This window comes from Gorilla gorilla, chromosome 13 (genome assembly GCF_029281585.2).
Source record: "Gorilla gorilla gorilla isolate KB3781 chromosome 13, NHGRI_mGorGor1-v2.1_pri, whole genome shotgun sequence".
Classification (NCBI taxonomy): Eukaryota; Metazoa; Chordata; class Mammalia; order Primates; family Hominidae; genus Gorilla; species Gorilla gorilla.
The window spans coordinates 6,410,001-6,424,188 of NC_073237.2; positions in this window are offsets into that span (position 1 = coordinate 6,410,001).

Consider the following 14,188-nt stretch of genomic DNA (forward strand, 5'->3'; position numbering starts at 1 on the left):
ATTCTATTCCATTCCATTCCATTCCATTCCATTCCATTCTATTCCATTCCATTCTACTCCATTGAATTCCATTCCATTCCATTCAATTCCATTCCATTCCATTCCTTTCCATTCCATTTAGTTCTACTCGGGTTGATTCCATTCCATTCCATTCCATTCCATTCCATTCCATTCCATTCCATTCCATTCCATTCCATTCCATTACTTTCCCTTCCATTCCATTCCAGTCTATTCCATTCTACTCGGGTTGATTCCATTCCATTCCATTCCATTCCATTCCATTCCATTCCATTCCATTCCATTCAATTCCATTCCATTCCATTCCATTCCATTCCATTCCATTCCATTCCGTTCTACTCGGGTTGAATCCATTCTATACCATTCCATTCCATTCGATTCCATTCGATTCCATTCGATTCCATTGCATTCCATTCCATTCCATTCCATTCCATTCCATTCCATTCCATTCCATTCCATTCCATTCCACGCCATTCTATTCCATTCCATTCCATTCCATTCCATTCCACTCCATTTCATTCCGTTCTATTCGGGTTGATTCCATTCCATTCCATTCCATTCCATTCCATTCCATTCCATTCCATTCCATTCCATTCCATTCCATTCTATTCCATTCGATTCCATTCCATTCCATTCCATTCCATTCCATTCCATTCCATTCGATTCCATTCGATTCCATTCGATTCCATTCCATCCCATTCCATTCCATTCCATTCCGTTCCGTTCTACTCAGGTGGATTCCATTCCATTCCATTCCATTCCATTCGATTCCATTCCATTCGATTCCATTCCATTCCATTCTATTCCATTCCATTCCATTCCATTCCATTCCATTCCATTCCATTCCGTTCTAGTCGATTTGATTCCATTCTATACCATTCCATTCCATTCCATTCCATTCCGTTCGACTCCATTCGATTCCATTCGATTCCATTCCATTCCATTCCGTTCCATTCCATTCCATTCCATTCCATTCCATTCCATTCCATTCTATTCCATTGAATTCCATTCCATTCCATTCCATTCCATTCCATTCCATTCCATTCCATTCCATTCCGTTCTACACGGGTTGATTCCATTCCATTCCATTCCATTCCATTCCATTCCATTCCATTCCATTCCATTCCATTCCATTCCATTCCATTCCATTCCATTCCATTCCAATCCATTCCATTCTACTCGGGTTGATTCCATTCCATTCCATTCCATTCCATTCCATTCCATTCCATTCCATTCCATTTAATTCCATTCCATTCCATTCCATTCCATTCCATTCCATTCCGTTCTACTCGGGTTGATTCCATTCTATTCCATTCCATTCCATTCGATTCCATTCGATTCCATTCCATTCCATTCCATTCCATTCCATTCCATTCCATTCCATGCCATTCTATTCCATTCCATTCCATTCCATTCCATTCCATTCCATTGCATTCCACTCCATTTCATTCCGTTCTATTCGGGTTGATTCCATTCCATTCCATTCCATTCCATTCCATTCCATTCCATTCCATTCCATTGCATTCCATTCAATTCCATTCGATTCCATTCCATTCCATTCCATTCCATTCCATTCCATTCCATTCCATTCTATTCCATTCCATTCCATTCCGTTCTACTCGGGTTGTTTCCATTCTAATCCATTCCATTCCATTCGATCCATTCGATTCCATTTGATTCCATTCCATCCCATTCCATACCATTCCATTCCATTCCATACGATTCCATTCCAATCCATTCCATTCCATTCCATTCCATTAAATTCCATTCCATTCCATTCCATTCCATTCCATTCCATTCCATTCCATTCGATTCCATTCCATTCCATTCCATTCCATTCCAATCCATTCCATTCTACTCGGGTGGATTCCATTCCATTCCATTCCATTCCATTCCATTCCATTCCATTCCATTCCATTCCATTCCATTCCATTCCATTCCATTCCATTCGATTCCATTCGATTCCATTCCATTCCATTCCATTCCATTCCATTCCATTCCATTCCATTCCATTCCGTTCTACTCGGGTTGATTCCATTCTATTCCATTCCATTCCATTCCATTCCATTCGGTTCGACTCCATTCGATTGCATTCGATTCCATTCCATTCCATTCCGTTCCATTCCATCCCATTCCATTCCATTCCATTCCATTCCATTCCATTCCATTCCATTCTATTCCATTGAATTCCATTCCATTCCATTCCATTCCATTCCATTCCATTCCATTCCATTCCATTGCGTTCTACTCGGGTTGATTCCATTCCATTCCATTCCATTCCATTCTATTCCATTCCTATCTATTCCATTCTATTCCATTCGATTCCATTCCTTTCCATTCCATTCCATTCCATTCCATTCCATTCCGTTCTAGTCGGGTAGATTCCATTCCATTCCATTACATTCCATTCCATTCCATTCCGTTCTACTCGGGTTGATTCCATTCGATTCCATTCCATTCCATTCGATCCATTCGATTCCATTCGATTCCATTCCATCCCATTCCATTCCATTCCATTCCGTTCTGTTCTACTCGGGTTGATTCCATTCCATTCCATTTCATTCCATTCCATTCCATTCCATTCCATTCCATTCCATTCCATTCCATTCCATTCAATTCCATTCCATTCCATTCCATTCCATTCAATTCCATTTGATTCCATTCCATTCCATTCCATTCCAATCCATTCCATTCTACTCGGGTTGATTCCATTTCATTCCATTCCATTCCATTAAATTCCATTCCATTCCATTCCATTGCATTCGATTCCATTCGATTCCATTCCATTCCGTTCCATTCCATTCCAATCCATTCCATTGTACTCGGGTGGATTCCATTCCATTTAATTCCATTCCATTCCATTCCATTCAATTCCATTCCATTCCATTCCATTCCATTCCATTCCATTCCATTCGATTCCATTCCATTCCATTCCATTCCATTCCATTCCATTCCATTCCATTCCAATCTATTCCATTCTATTCCATTCGATTCCATTCGATTCCATTCCATTCCATTCCATTCCATTCCATTCCATTCCATTCCAATCCATTCCATTCTACTCGGGTTGGTTCCATTCCATTCCATTCCATTCCATTCCATTCCATTCCATTCCATTCAATTCCATTCGATTCCATTCAATTCCATTCCATTCCATTCCAATCTATTCCATTCTACTCGGGTTGATTCCATTCCATTCCATTCCATTCCATTCCATTCCTTTCCATTCCATTTAATTCCATTCCATTCCATTCCATTCCATTCCATTCCATTCCGTTCTACTCGGGTTGCTTCCATTCTATTCCATTCCATTCCATTCAATTCCATTCGATTCCATTCGATTCCATTCCATTCCATTCCATTCCATTCCATTCCATTCCATTCCATGCCATTCTATTACATTCCATTCCATTCCATTCCATTGCATTCCACTCCATTCCATTCCATTGCATTGCATTCCACTCCACTCCATTCCATTCTACTCGGGTTGATTCCATTCCATTCCATTCCATTCCATTTCATTCCATTCCATTCCATTAAATTCCATTCCATTCCATTCGATTCCATTCGATTCCATTCGATTCCATTCCATTCCTTTCCATTCCATTCCAATCCATTCCATTCTACTCGGGTGGATTCCATTCCATTTAATTCCATTCCATTCCATTCCATTCAATTCCATTCCATTCCATTCCATTCCATTCCATTCCATTCCGTTCTAGTCGGGTTCATTCCATTCTATTCCATTCCATTCCATTCCATTCCATTCCATTCTATTCCATTCCATTCTACTCCATTGAATTCCATTCCATTCCATTCAATTCCATTCCATTCCATTCCTTTCCATTCCATTTAGTTCTACTCGGGTTGATTCCATTCCATTCCATTCCATTCCATTCCATTCCATTCCATTCCATTCCATTCCATTCCATTCCATTACTTTCCCTTCCATTCCATTCCAGTCTATTCCATTCTACTCGGGTTGATTCCATTCCATTCCATTCCATTCCATTCCATTCCATTCCATTCCATTCCATTCAATTCCATTCCATTCCATTCCATTCCATTCCATTCCATTCCATTCCATTCCGTTCTACTCGGGTTGAATCCATTCTATACCATTCCATTCCATTCGATTCCATTCGATTCCATTCGATTCCATTGCATTCCATTCCATTCCATTCCATTCCATTCCATTCCATTCCATTCCATTCCATTCCATTCCATTCCACGCCATTCTATTCCATTCCATTCCATTCCATTCCATTCCACTCCATTTCATTCCGTTCTATTCGGGTTGATTCCATTCCATTCCATTCCATTCCATTCCATTCCATTCCATTCCATTCCATTCCATTCCATTCCATTCCATTCTATTCCATTCGATTCCATTCCATTCCATTCCATTCCATTCCATTCCATTCCATTCGATTCCATTCGATTCCATTCGATTCCATTCCATCCCATTCCATTCCATTCCATTCCGTTCCGTTCTACTCAGGTGGATTCCATTCCATTCCATTCCATTCCATTCGATTCCATTCCATTCGATTCCATTCCATTCCATTCTATTCCATTCCATTCCATTCCATTCCATTCCATTCCATTCCATTCCGTTCTAGTCGATTTGATTCCATTCTATACCATTCCATTCCATTCCATTCCATTCCGTTCGACTCCATTCGATTCCATTCGATTCCATTCCATTCCATTCCGTTCCATTCCATTCCATTCCATTCCATTCCATTCCATTCCATTCTATTCCATTGAATTCCATTCCATTCCATTCCATTCCATTCCATTCCATTCCATTCCATTCCATTCCATTCCGTTCTACACGGGTTGATTCCATTCCATTCCATTCCATTCCATTCCATTCCATTCCATTCCATTCCATTCCATTCCATTCCATTCCATTCCATTCCATTCCATTCCATTCCAATCCATTCCATTCTACTCGGGTTGATTCCATTCCATTCCATTCCATTCCATTCCATTCCATTCCATTCCATTCCATTTAATTCCATTCCATTCCATTCCATTCCATTCCATTCCATTCCGTTCTACTCGGGTTGATTCCATTCTATTCCATTCCATTCCATTCGATTCCATTCGATTCCATTCCATTCCATTCCATTCCATTCCATTCCATTCCATGCCATTCTATTCCATTCCATTCCATTCCATTCCATTCCATTCCATTGCATTCCACTCCATTTCATTCCGTTCTATTCGGGTTGATTCCATTCCATTCCATTCCATTCCATTCCATTCCATTCCATTCCATTCCATTGCATTCCATTCAATTCCATTCGATTCCATTCCATTCCATTCCATTCCATTCCATTCCATTCCATTCTATTCCATTCCATTCCATTCCGTTCTACTCGGGTTGTTTCCATTCTAATCCATTCCATTCCATTCGATCCATTCGATTCCATTTGATTCCATTCCATCCCATTCCATACCATTCCATTCCATTCCATACGATTCCATTCCAATCCATTCCATTCCATTCCATTCCATTAAATTCCATTCCATTCCATTCCATTCCATTCCATTCCATTCCATTCCATTCGATTCCATTCCATTCCATTCCATTCCATTCCAATCCATTCCATTCTACTCGGGTGGATTCCATTCCATTCCATTCCATTCCATTCCATTCCATTCCATTCCATTCCATTCCATTCCATTCCATTCCATTCCATTCGATTCCATTCGATTCCATTCCATTCCATTCCATTCCATTCCATTCCATTCCATTCCATTCCATTCCATTCCGTTCTACTCGGGTTGATTCCATTCTATTCCATTCCATTCCATTCCATTCCATTCGGTTCGACTCCATTCGATTGCATTCGATTCCATTCCATTCCATTCCGTTCCATTCCATCCCATTCCATTCCATTCCATTCCATTCCATTCCATTCCATTCCATTCTATTCCATTGAATTCCATTCCATTCCATTCCATTCCATTCCATTCCATTCCATTCCATTGCGTTCTACTCGGGTTGATTCCATTCCATTCCATTCCATTCCATTCCATTCCATTCCATTCCTATCTATTCCATTCTATTCCATTCGATTCCATTCCTTTCCATTCCATTCCATTCCATTCCATTCCATTCCGTTCTAGTCGGGTAGATTCCATTCCATTCCATTCCATTCCATTCCATTCCATTCCGTTCTACTCGGGTTGATTCCATTCGATTCCATTCCATTCCATTCGATCCATTCGATTCCATTCGATTACATTCCATCCCATTCCATTCCATTCCATTCCGTTCTGTTCTACTCGGGTTGATTCCATTCCATTCCATTTCATTCCATTCCATTCCATTCCATTCCATTCCATTCCATTCCATTCAATTCCATTCCATTCCATTCCATTCCATTCAACTCCATTTGATTCCATTCCATTCCATTCCATTCCATTCCATTCCATTCAATTCCATTCGATTGCATTCCATTCCATTCTATTCCAATCCATTCCATTCTACTCGGGTTGATTCCATTTCATTCCATTCCATTCCATTAAATTCCATTCCATTCCATTCCATTCCATTCGATTCCATTCGATTCCATTCCATTCCGTTCCATTCCATTCCAATCAATTCCATTCTACTCGGGTGGATTCCATTCCATTTAATTCCATTCCATTCCATTCCATTCAATTCCATTCCATTCCATTCCATTCCATTCCATTCCATTCCATTCGATTCCATTCCATTCCATTCCATTCCATTCCATTCCATTCCATTCCATTCCATTCCAATCTATTCCATTCTATTCCATTCCATTCCATTCGATTCCATTCCATTCCATTCCATTCCATTCCATTCCATTCCATTCCATTCTACTCGGGTTGGTTCCATTCCATTCCATTCCATTCCCTTCCATTCCATTCCATTCCATTCAATTCCATTCGATTCCATTCAATTCCATTCCATTCCATTCCAATCTATTCCATTCTACTCGGGTTGATTCCATTCCATTCCATTCCATTCCATTCCATTCCATTCCATTCCATTTAATTCCATTCCATTCCATTCCATTCCATTCCATTCCATTCCGTTCTACTCGGGTTGATTCCATTCGATTCCATTCCATTCCATTCCATTCCTTTCCATTCCATTCCATTCCATTCCATTCCATGCCATTCTATTCCATTCCATTCCATTCCATTCCATTGCATTCCACTCCATTCCATTCCGTTCTATTCGGGTTGATTCCATTCCATTCCATTCCATTCCATTCCATTCTACTCGGGTTGATTCCATTCCATTCCATTCCATTCCATTCCATTCCATTCCATTCCATTCCATTCCATTAAATTCCATTCCATTCCATTCCATTCCATTCCATTCCATTCGATTCCATTCGATTCCATTCCATTCCGTTCCATTCCATTCCAATCCATTCCATTCTACTCGGGTGGATTCCATTCCATTTAATTCCATTCCATTCCATTCCATTCAATTCCATTCCATTCCATTCCATTCCATTCCATTCCATTCCATTCCATTCCATTCCATTCCATTCCATTCCGTTCTAGTCGGGTTGATTCCATTCTATTCCATTCCATTCCATTCCATTCCATTCCATTCTATTCCATTCCATTCTACTCCATTGAATTCCATTCCATTCCATTCAATTCCATTCCATTCCATTCCTTTCCATTCCATTTAGTTCTACTCGGGTTGATTCCATTCCATTCCATTCCATTCCATTCAATTCCATTCCATTCCATTACTTTCCCTTCCATTCCATTCCAATCCATTCCATTCTACTAAGGTTGATTCCATTCCATTCCATTCCACTCCATTCCATTCGATTCCATTCGATTCCATTCAATTCCATTCCATTCCATTCCAATCTATTCGATTCTACTCGGGTTGATTCCATTCCATTCCATTCCATTCCATTCCATTCCATTCCATTCCATTCCATTCCATTCCATTCCATTCCATTCCATTCCGTACTACTCGGGTTGATTCCATTCTATACCATTCCATTCCATTCGATTCCATTCGATTCCATTCGATTCCATTCCATTCCATTCCATTCCATTCCATTCCATTCCATTCCATTCCATTCCACGCCATTCTATTCCATTCCATTCCATTCCATTCCATTCCACTCCATTTCATTCCGTTCTATTCAGGTTGATTCCATTCCATTCCATTCCATTCCATTCCATTCCATTCCATTCCATTCCATTCCATTCCATTCCATTGCATTCCATTCTATTCCATTCGATTCCATACCATTCCATTCCATTCCATTCCATTCCATTCCATTACAATCCATTCCATTCTACTCGGGTTGATTCCATTCCATTCCATTCCATTCCATTCCATTCCATTCCATTCCATTCGATTCCATTCGATTCCATTCAATTCCATTGCATTCCATTCCAATCCATTCCATTCTACTCGGGTTGATTCCATTCCATTCCATTCCATACCATTACATTCCATTTCATTCCATTCCTTTCCATTCCATTCCATTCCATTCCAATCTATTCCATTCTATTCCATTCGATTGTATTCCATTCAATTCCATTCCATTCCATTCCATTCCATTCCAATCCATTCCATTTTACTCGGGTTGATTCCATTGCATTCCATTCCATTCCATTCCATTCCATTCCATTCCATTCCATTCCATTCCATTCCATTCCATTCGATTCGTTCTACTCGGGTTGATTCCATTCTATTCCATTCCATTCCATTCCATTCCATTCGATTCCATTCGATTCCATTCCATTCCATTCCATTCCATTCCATTCCATTCCATTCCATTCCACTCCATTCCATTCCCTTCTATTCGGGTTGATTCCATTCCATTCCATTCAATTCCATTCCATTCCATTCCATTCCATTCCATTGCATTCAATTCGATTCCATTCGATTCCATTCCATTCCATTGCATTCCATTCCATTCCATTCCATTCTATTCCATTCCATTCCATTCCGTTCTACTCGGGTTGATTCCATTCTATTCCATTCCATTCCATTCGATCCATTCAATCCATTCGATTCCATTCGATTCCATTCCATCCCATTCCATTCCATTCCATTCCGTTCCGTTCTACTCGGGTTGATTCCATTCCATTCCATTTCATTCCATTCCATTCCATTCCATTCCATTCCATTCGATTCCATTTGATTCCATTCCATTCCATTCCATTGCAATCCATTCCATTCTACTCGGGTTGATTCCATTCCATTCCATTCCATTCCATTAAATTCCATCCATTCCATTCCATTCCATTCCATTCGATTCCATTCGATTCCATTCCATTCCATTCCTTTCCATTCCAATCCATTCCATTCTACTCGGGTGGATTCCATTCCATTCCATTCCATTCCATTCCATTCCATTCCATTCCATTCCATTCCATTCCATTCCATTCCATTCCGTTCTAGTCGGGTTGATTCCAATCCATTCCTTTCCATTCCATTCCATTCCATTCCGTTCTACTCGGGTTGATTCCATTCGAATCCATTCCATTCCATTCGATTCCATTCGATTCCATTCGATTCCATTCCATCCCATTCCATTCCATTCCATTCCGTTCCGTTCTACTCGGGTTGATTCCATTCCATTCCATTTCATTCCATTCCATTCCATTCCATTCCATTCCATTCCATTCCATTCCATTCCATTGAATTCCATTCGATACCATTCCATTCCATTCCATTCCAATCCATTCCGTTCTACTCGGGTTGATTCCATTTCATTCCATTCCATTCCATTAAATTCCATTCCATTCCATTCGATTCCATTCGATTCCATTCCATTCCGTTCCATTCCATTCCAATCCATTCCATTCTACTCGGGTGGATTCCATTCCATTAAATTCCATTCCAATCCATTCCATTCAATTCCATTCCATTCCATTCCATTCCAATCCATTCCATTCCATTCCATTCCAATCTATTCCATTCTATTCCATTCGATTCCATTCGATTCCATTCCATTCCATTCCATTCCATTCCATTCCAATCCATTCCATTCTACTCGGGTTGGTTCCATTCCATTCCATTCCATTCCATTCCATTCCATTCCATTCCATTCAATTCCATTCGATTCCATTCAATTCCATTCCATTCCATTCCAGTCTATTCCATTCTACTCGGGTTGATTCCATTCCATTCCATTCCATTCCATTCCATTCCATTCCATTCCATTCCATTTAATTCCATTCCATTCCATTCCATTCCATTCCATTCCATTCCATTCCATTCCGTTCTACTCGGGTTGATTCCATTCTATTCCATTCCATTCCATTCGATTCCATTTGATTCCATTCGATTCCATTCCATTCCATTCCATTCCATTCCATTCCATTCCATTCCACTCCATTCCATTCCGTTCTATTCGGGTTGATTCCATTCCATTCCATTCCATTCCATTCCATTCCATTCCATTCCATTCCATTCCATTCCATTCCATTCCGTTCCATTCCATTCCATTCTATTCCATTCCATTCCATTCCGTTCTACTCGGGTTGATTCCATTCTATTCCATTCCATTCCATTCGATCCATTCGATTCCATTCGATTCCATTCCATCCCATTCCATTCCATTTGATTCCGTTCCGTTCTACTCGGGTTGATTCCATTCCATTCCATTTCATTCCATTCCATTCCATTCCATTCCATTCCATTCGATTCCATTCGATTCCATTCCATTCCATTCCATTCCATTCCAATCCATTCCATTCTACTCGGGTTGATTCCATTCCATTCCATTCCATTCCATTCCATTAAATTCCATTCCATTCCATTCCATTCCATTCCATTCCATTCGATTCCATTCCATTCCATTCCATTCCATTCCAATCCATTCCATTCTACTCGGGTGGATTCCATTCCATTCCATTCCATTCCATTCCATTCCATTCGATTCCATTCCATTCCATTCCATTCCATTCCATTCCATTCCACTCCATTCCATTCCATTCCATTCCATTCCATTCCATTCCATTCCATTCCGTTCTAGTCGGGTTGATTCCATTCTATTCCATTCCATTCCATTCCATTCCATTCCGTTCGACTCCATTCGATTCCATTCGATTCCATTCCATTCCATTCCGTTCCATTCCATTCCATTCCATTCCATTCCATTCTATTCCATTGAATTCCATTCCATTCCATTCCATTCCATTCCATTCCATTCCGTTCTACTTGGGTTGATTCCATTCCATTCCATTCCATTCCATTCCATTCCATTCCATTCCATTCCATTCCATTCCATTCCATTCCATTCCAATCTATTCCATTCTATTCCATTCGATTCCATTCCATTCCATTCCATTCCATTCCATTCCATTCCATTCCATTCCATTCCAATCTATTCCATTCTATTCCATTCAATTCCATTCCATTCCATTCCATTCCATTCGATTCCATTCAATTCCATTCCATTCCATTCCAATTCTTTCCATTCTACTCGTGTTGATTCCATTCCATTCCATTCCATTCCATTCCATCCCATTCCATTCCATTCCATTCCATTCCGTTCTACTCGGGTTGATTCCATTCCATTCCATTTCATTCCATTCCATTCCATTCCATTCCATTCCATTCGATTCCATTCGATTCCATTCCATTCCATTCCATTCCAATCCATTCCATTCTACTCGGGTTGATTCCATTCCATTCCATTCCATTCCATTAAATTCCATTCCATTCCATTCCATTCCATTCGATTCCATTCGATTCCGTTCCATTCCATTCCTTTCCATTCCAATCCATTCCATTCTACTCGGGTGGATTCCATTCCATTCCATTCCATTCCATTCGATTCCATTCCATTCGATTCCTTTCCATTCCATTCCATTCCATTCCATTCCATTCCATTCCATTCCATTCCGTTCTAGTCGATTTGATTCCATTCTATTCCATTCCATTAAATTCCATTCCATTCCGTTCGACTCCATTCGATTCCATTTGATTCCATTCCATTCCATTCCGTTCGATTCCATTCCATTCCATTCTATTCCATTCTATTCCATTGAATTCCATTCCATTCCATTCCATTCCATTCCATTCCATTCCATTCCATTCCATTCCATTCCATTCCGTTCTACTCGGGTTGATTCCATTCCATTCCATTCCATTCCATTCCATTCCATTCCATTCCATTCCATTCCATTCCATTCCATTCCTATCTATTCCATTCTATTCCATTCGATTCCATGCCATTCCATTCCATTCCATTCCATTCCATTCCATTCCATTCCAATCCATTCCATTCTACTCGGGTTGATTCCATTCCATTCCATTCCATTCCATTCCATTCCATTCCATTCCATTCCATTCCATTCCATTCCATTCCATTCGATTCCATTCGATTCCATTCAATTCCATTCCATTCCATTCCAATCCATTCCATTCTACTCGGGTTGATTCCATTCCATTCCATTCCATTCCATTCCATTCCATTCCATTCCATTCCATTCCATTCCATTCCATTCCATTCCGTTCTAGTCGGGTTGATTCCAATCCATTCCATTCCATTCCATTCCATTCCATTCCGTTCTACTCGGGTTGATTCCATTCGATTCCATTCCATTCCATTCGATTCCATTCGATTCCATTCGATTCCATTCCATCCCATTCCATTCCATTCCATTCCGTTCCGTTCTACTCGGGTTGATTCCATTCCATTCCATTTCATTCCATTCCATTCCATTCCATTCCATTCCATTCCATTCCATTCCATTCCATTCCATTCCATTGAATTCCATTCGATTCCATTCCATTCCATTCCATTCCAATCCATTCCATTCTACTCGGGTTGATTCCATTTCATTCCATTCCATTCCATTAAATTCCATTCCATTCCATTCCATTCCATTCGATTCCATTCCATTCCATTCCATTCCGTTCCATTCCATTCCAATCCATTCCATTCTACTCGGGTGGATTCCATTCCATTAAATTCCATTCCATTCCATTCCATTCAATTCCATTCCATTCCATTCCATTCCATTCCATTCCATTCCATTCCATTCCATTCCATTCCATTCCAATCTATTCCATTCTATTCCATTCGATTCCATTCCATTCCATTCCATTCTATTCCATTCCATTCCATTCCAATCCATTCCATTCTACTCGGGTTGGTTCCATTCCATTCCATTCCATTCCATTCCATTCCATTCAATTCCATTCGATTCCATTCAATTCCATTCCATTCCATTCCAGTCTATTCCATTCTACTCGGGTTGATTCCATTCCATTCCATTCCATTCCATTCCATTCCATTCCATTCCATTCCATTCCATTCCATTTAATTCCATTCCATTCCATTCCATTCCATTCCATTCCATTTAATTCCATTCCATTCCATTCCATTCCATTCCATTCCATTCCATTCCGTTCTACTCGGGTTGATTCCATTCTATTCCATTCCATTCCATTCGATTCCATTTGATTCCATTCGATTCCATTCCATTCCATTCCATTCCATTCCATTCCACTCCATTCCATTCCGTTCTATTCGGGTTGATTCCATTCCATTCCATTCCATTCCATTCCATTCCATTCCATTCCATTCCGTTCCGTTCCATTCCATTCCATTCTATTCCATTCCATTCCATTCCGTTCTACTCGGGTTGATTCCATTCTATTCCATTCCATTCCATTCGATCCATTCGATTCCATTCGATTCCATTCCATCCCATTCCATTCCATTCCATTCCGTTCCGTTCTACTCGGGTTGATTCCATTCCATTCCATTTCATTCCATTCCATTCCATTCCATTCCATTCGATTCCATTCGATTCCATTCCATTCCATTCCATTCAATTCCAATCCATTCCATTCTACTCGGGTTGATTCCATTCCATTCCATTCCATTCCATTCCATTCCATTAAATTCCATTCCATTCCATTCCATTCCATTCGATTCCATTCGATTCCATTCCATTCCATTCCATTCCATTACAATCCATTCCATTCTACTCGGGTGGATTCCATTCTATTCCATTCCATTCCATTCCATTCCATTCCGTTCGACTCCATTCGATTCCCTTTGATTCCATTCCATTCCATTCCGTTCCATTCCATTCCATTCCATTCCATTCCATTCTATTCCATTGAATTCCATTCCATTCCATTCCATTCCATTCCATTCCATTCCATTCCATT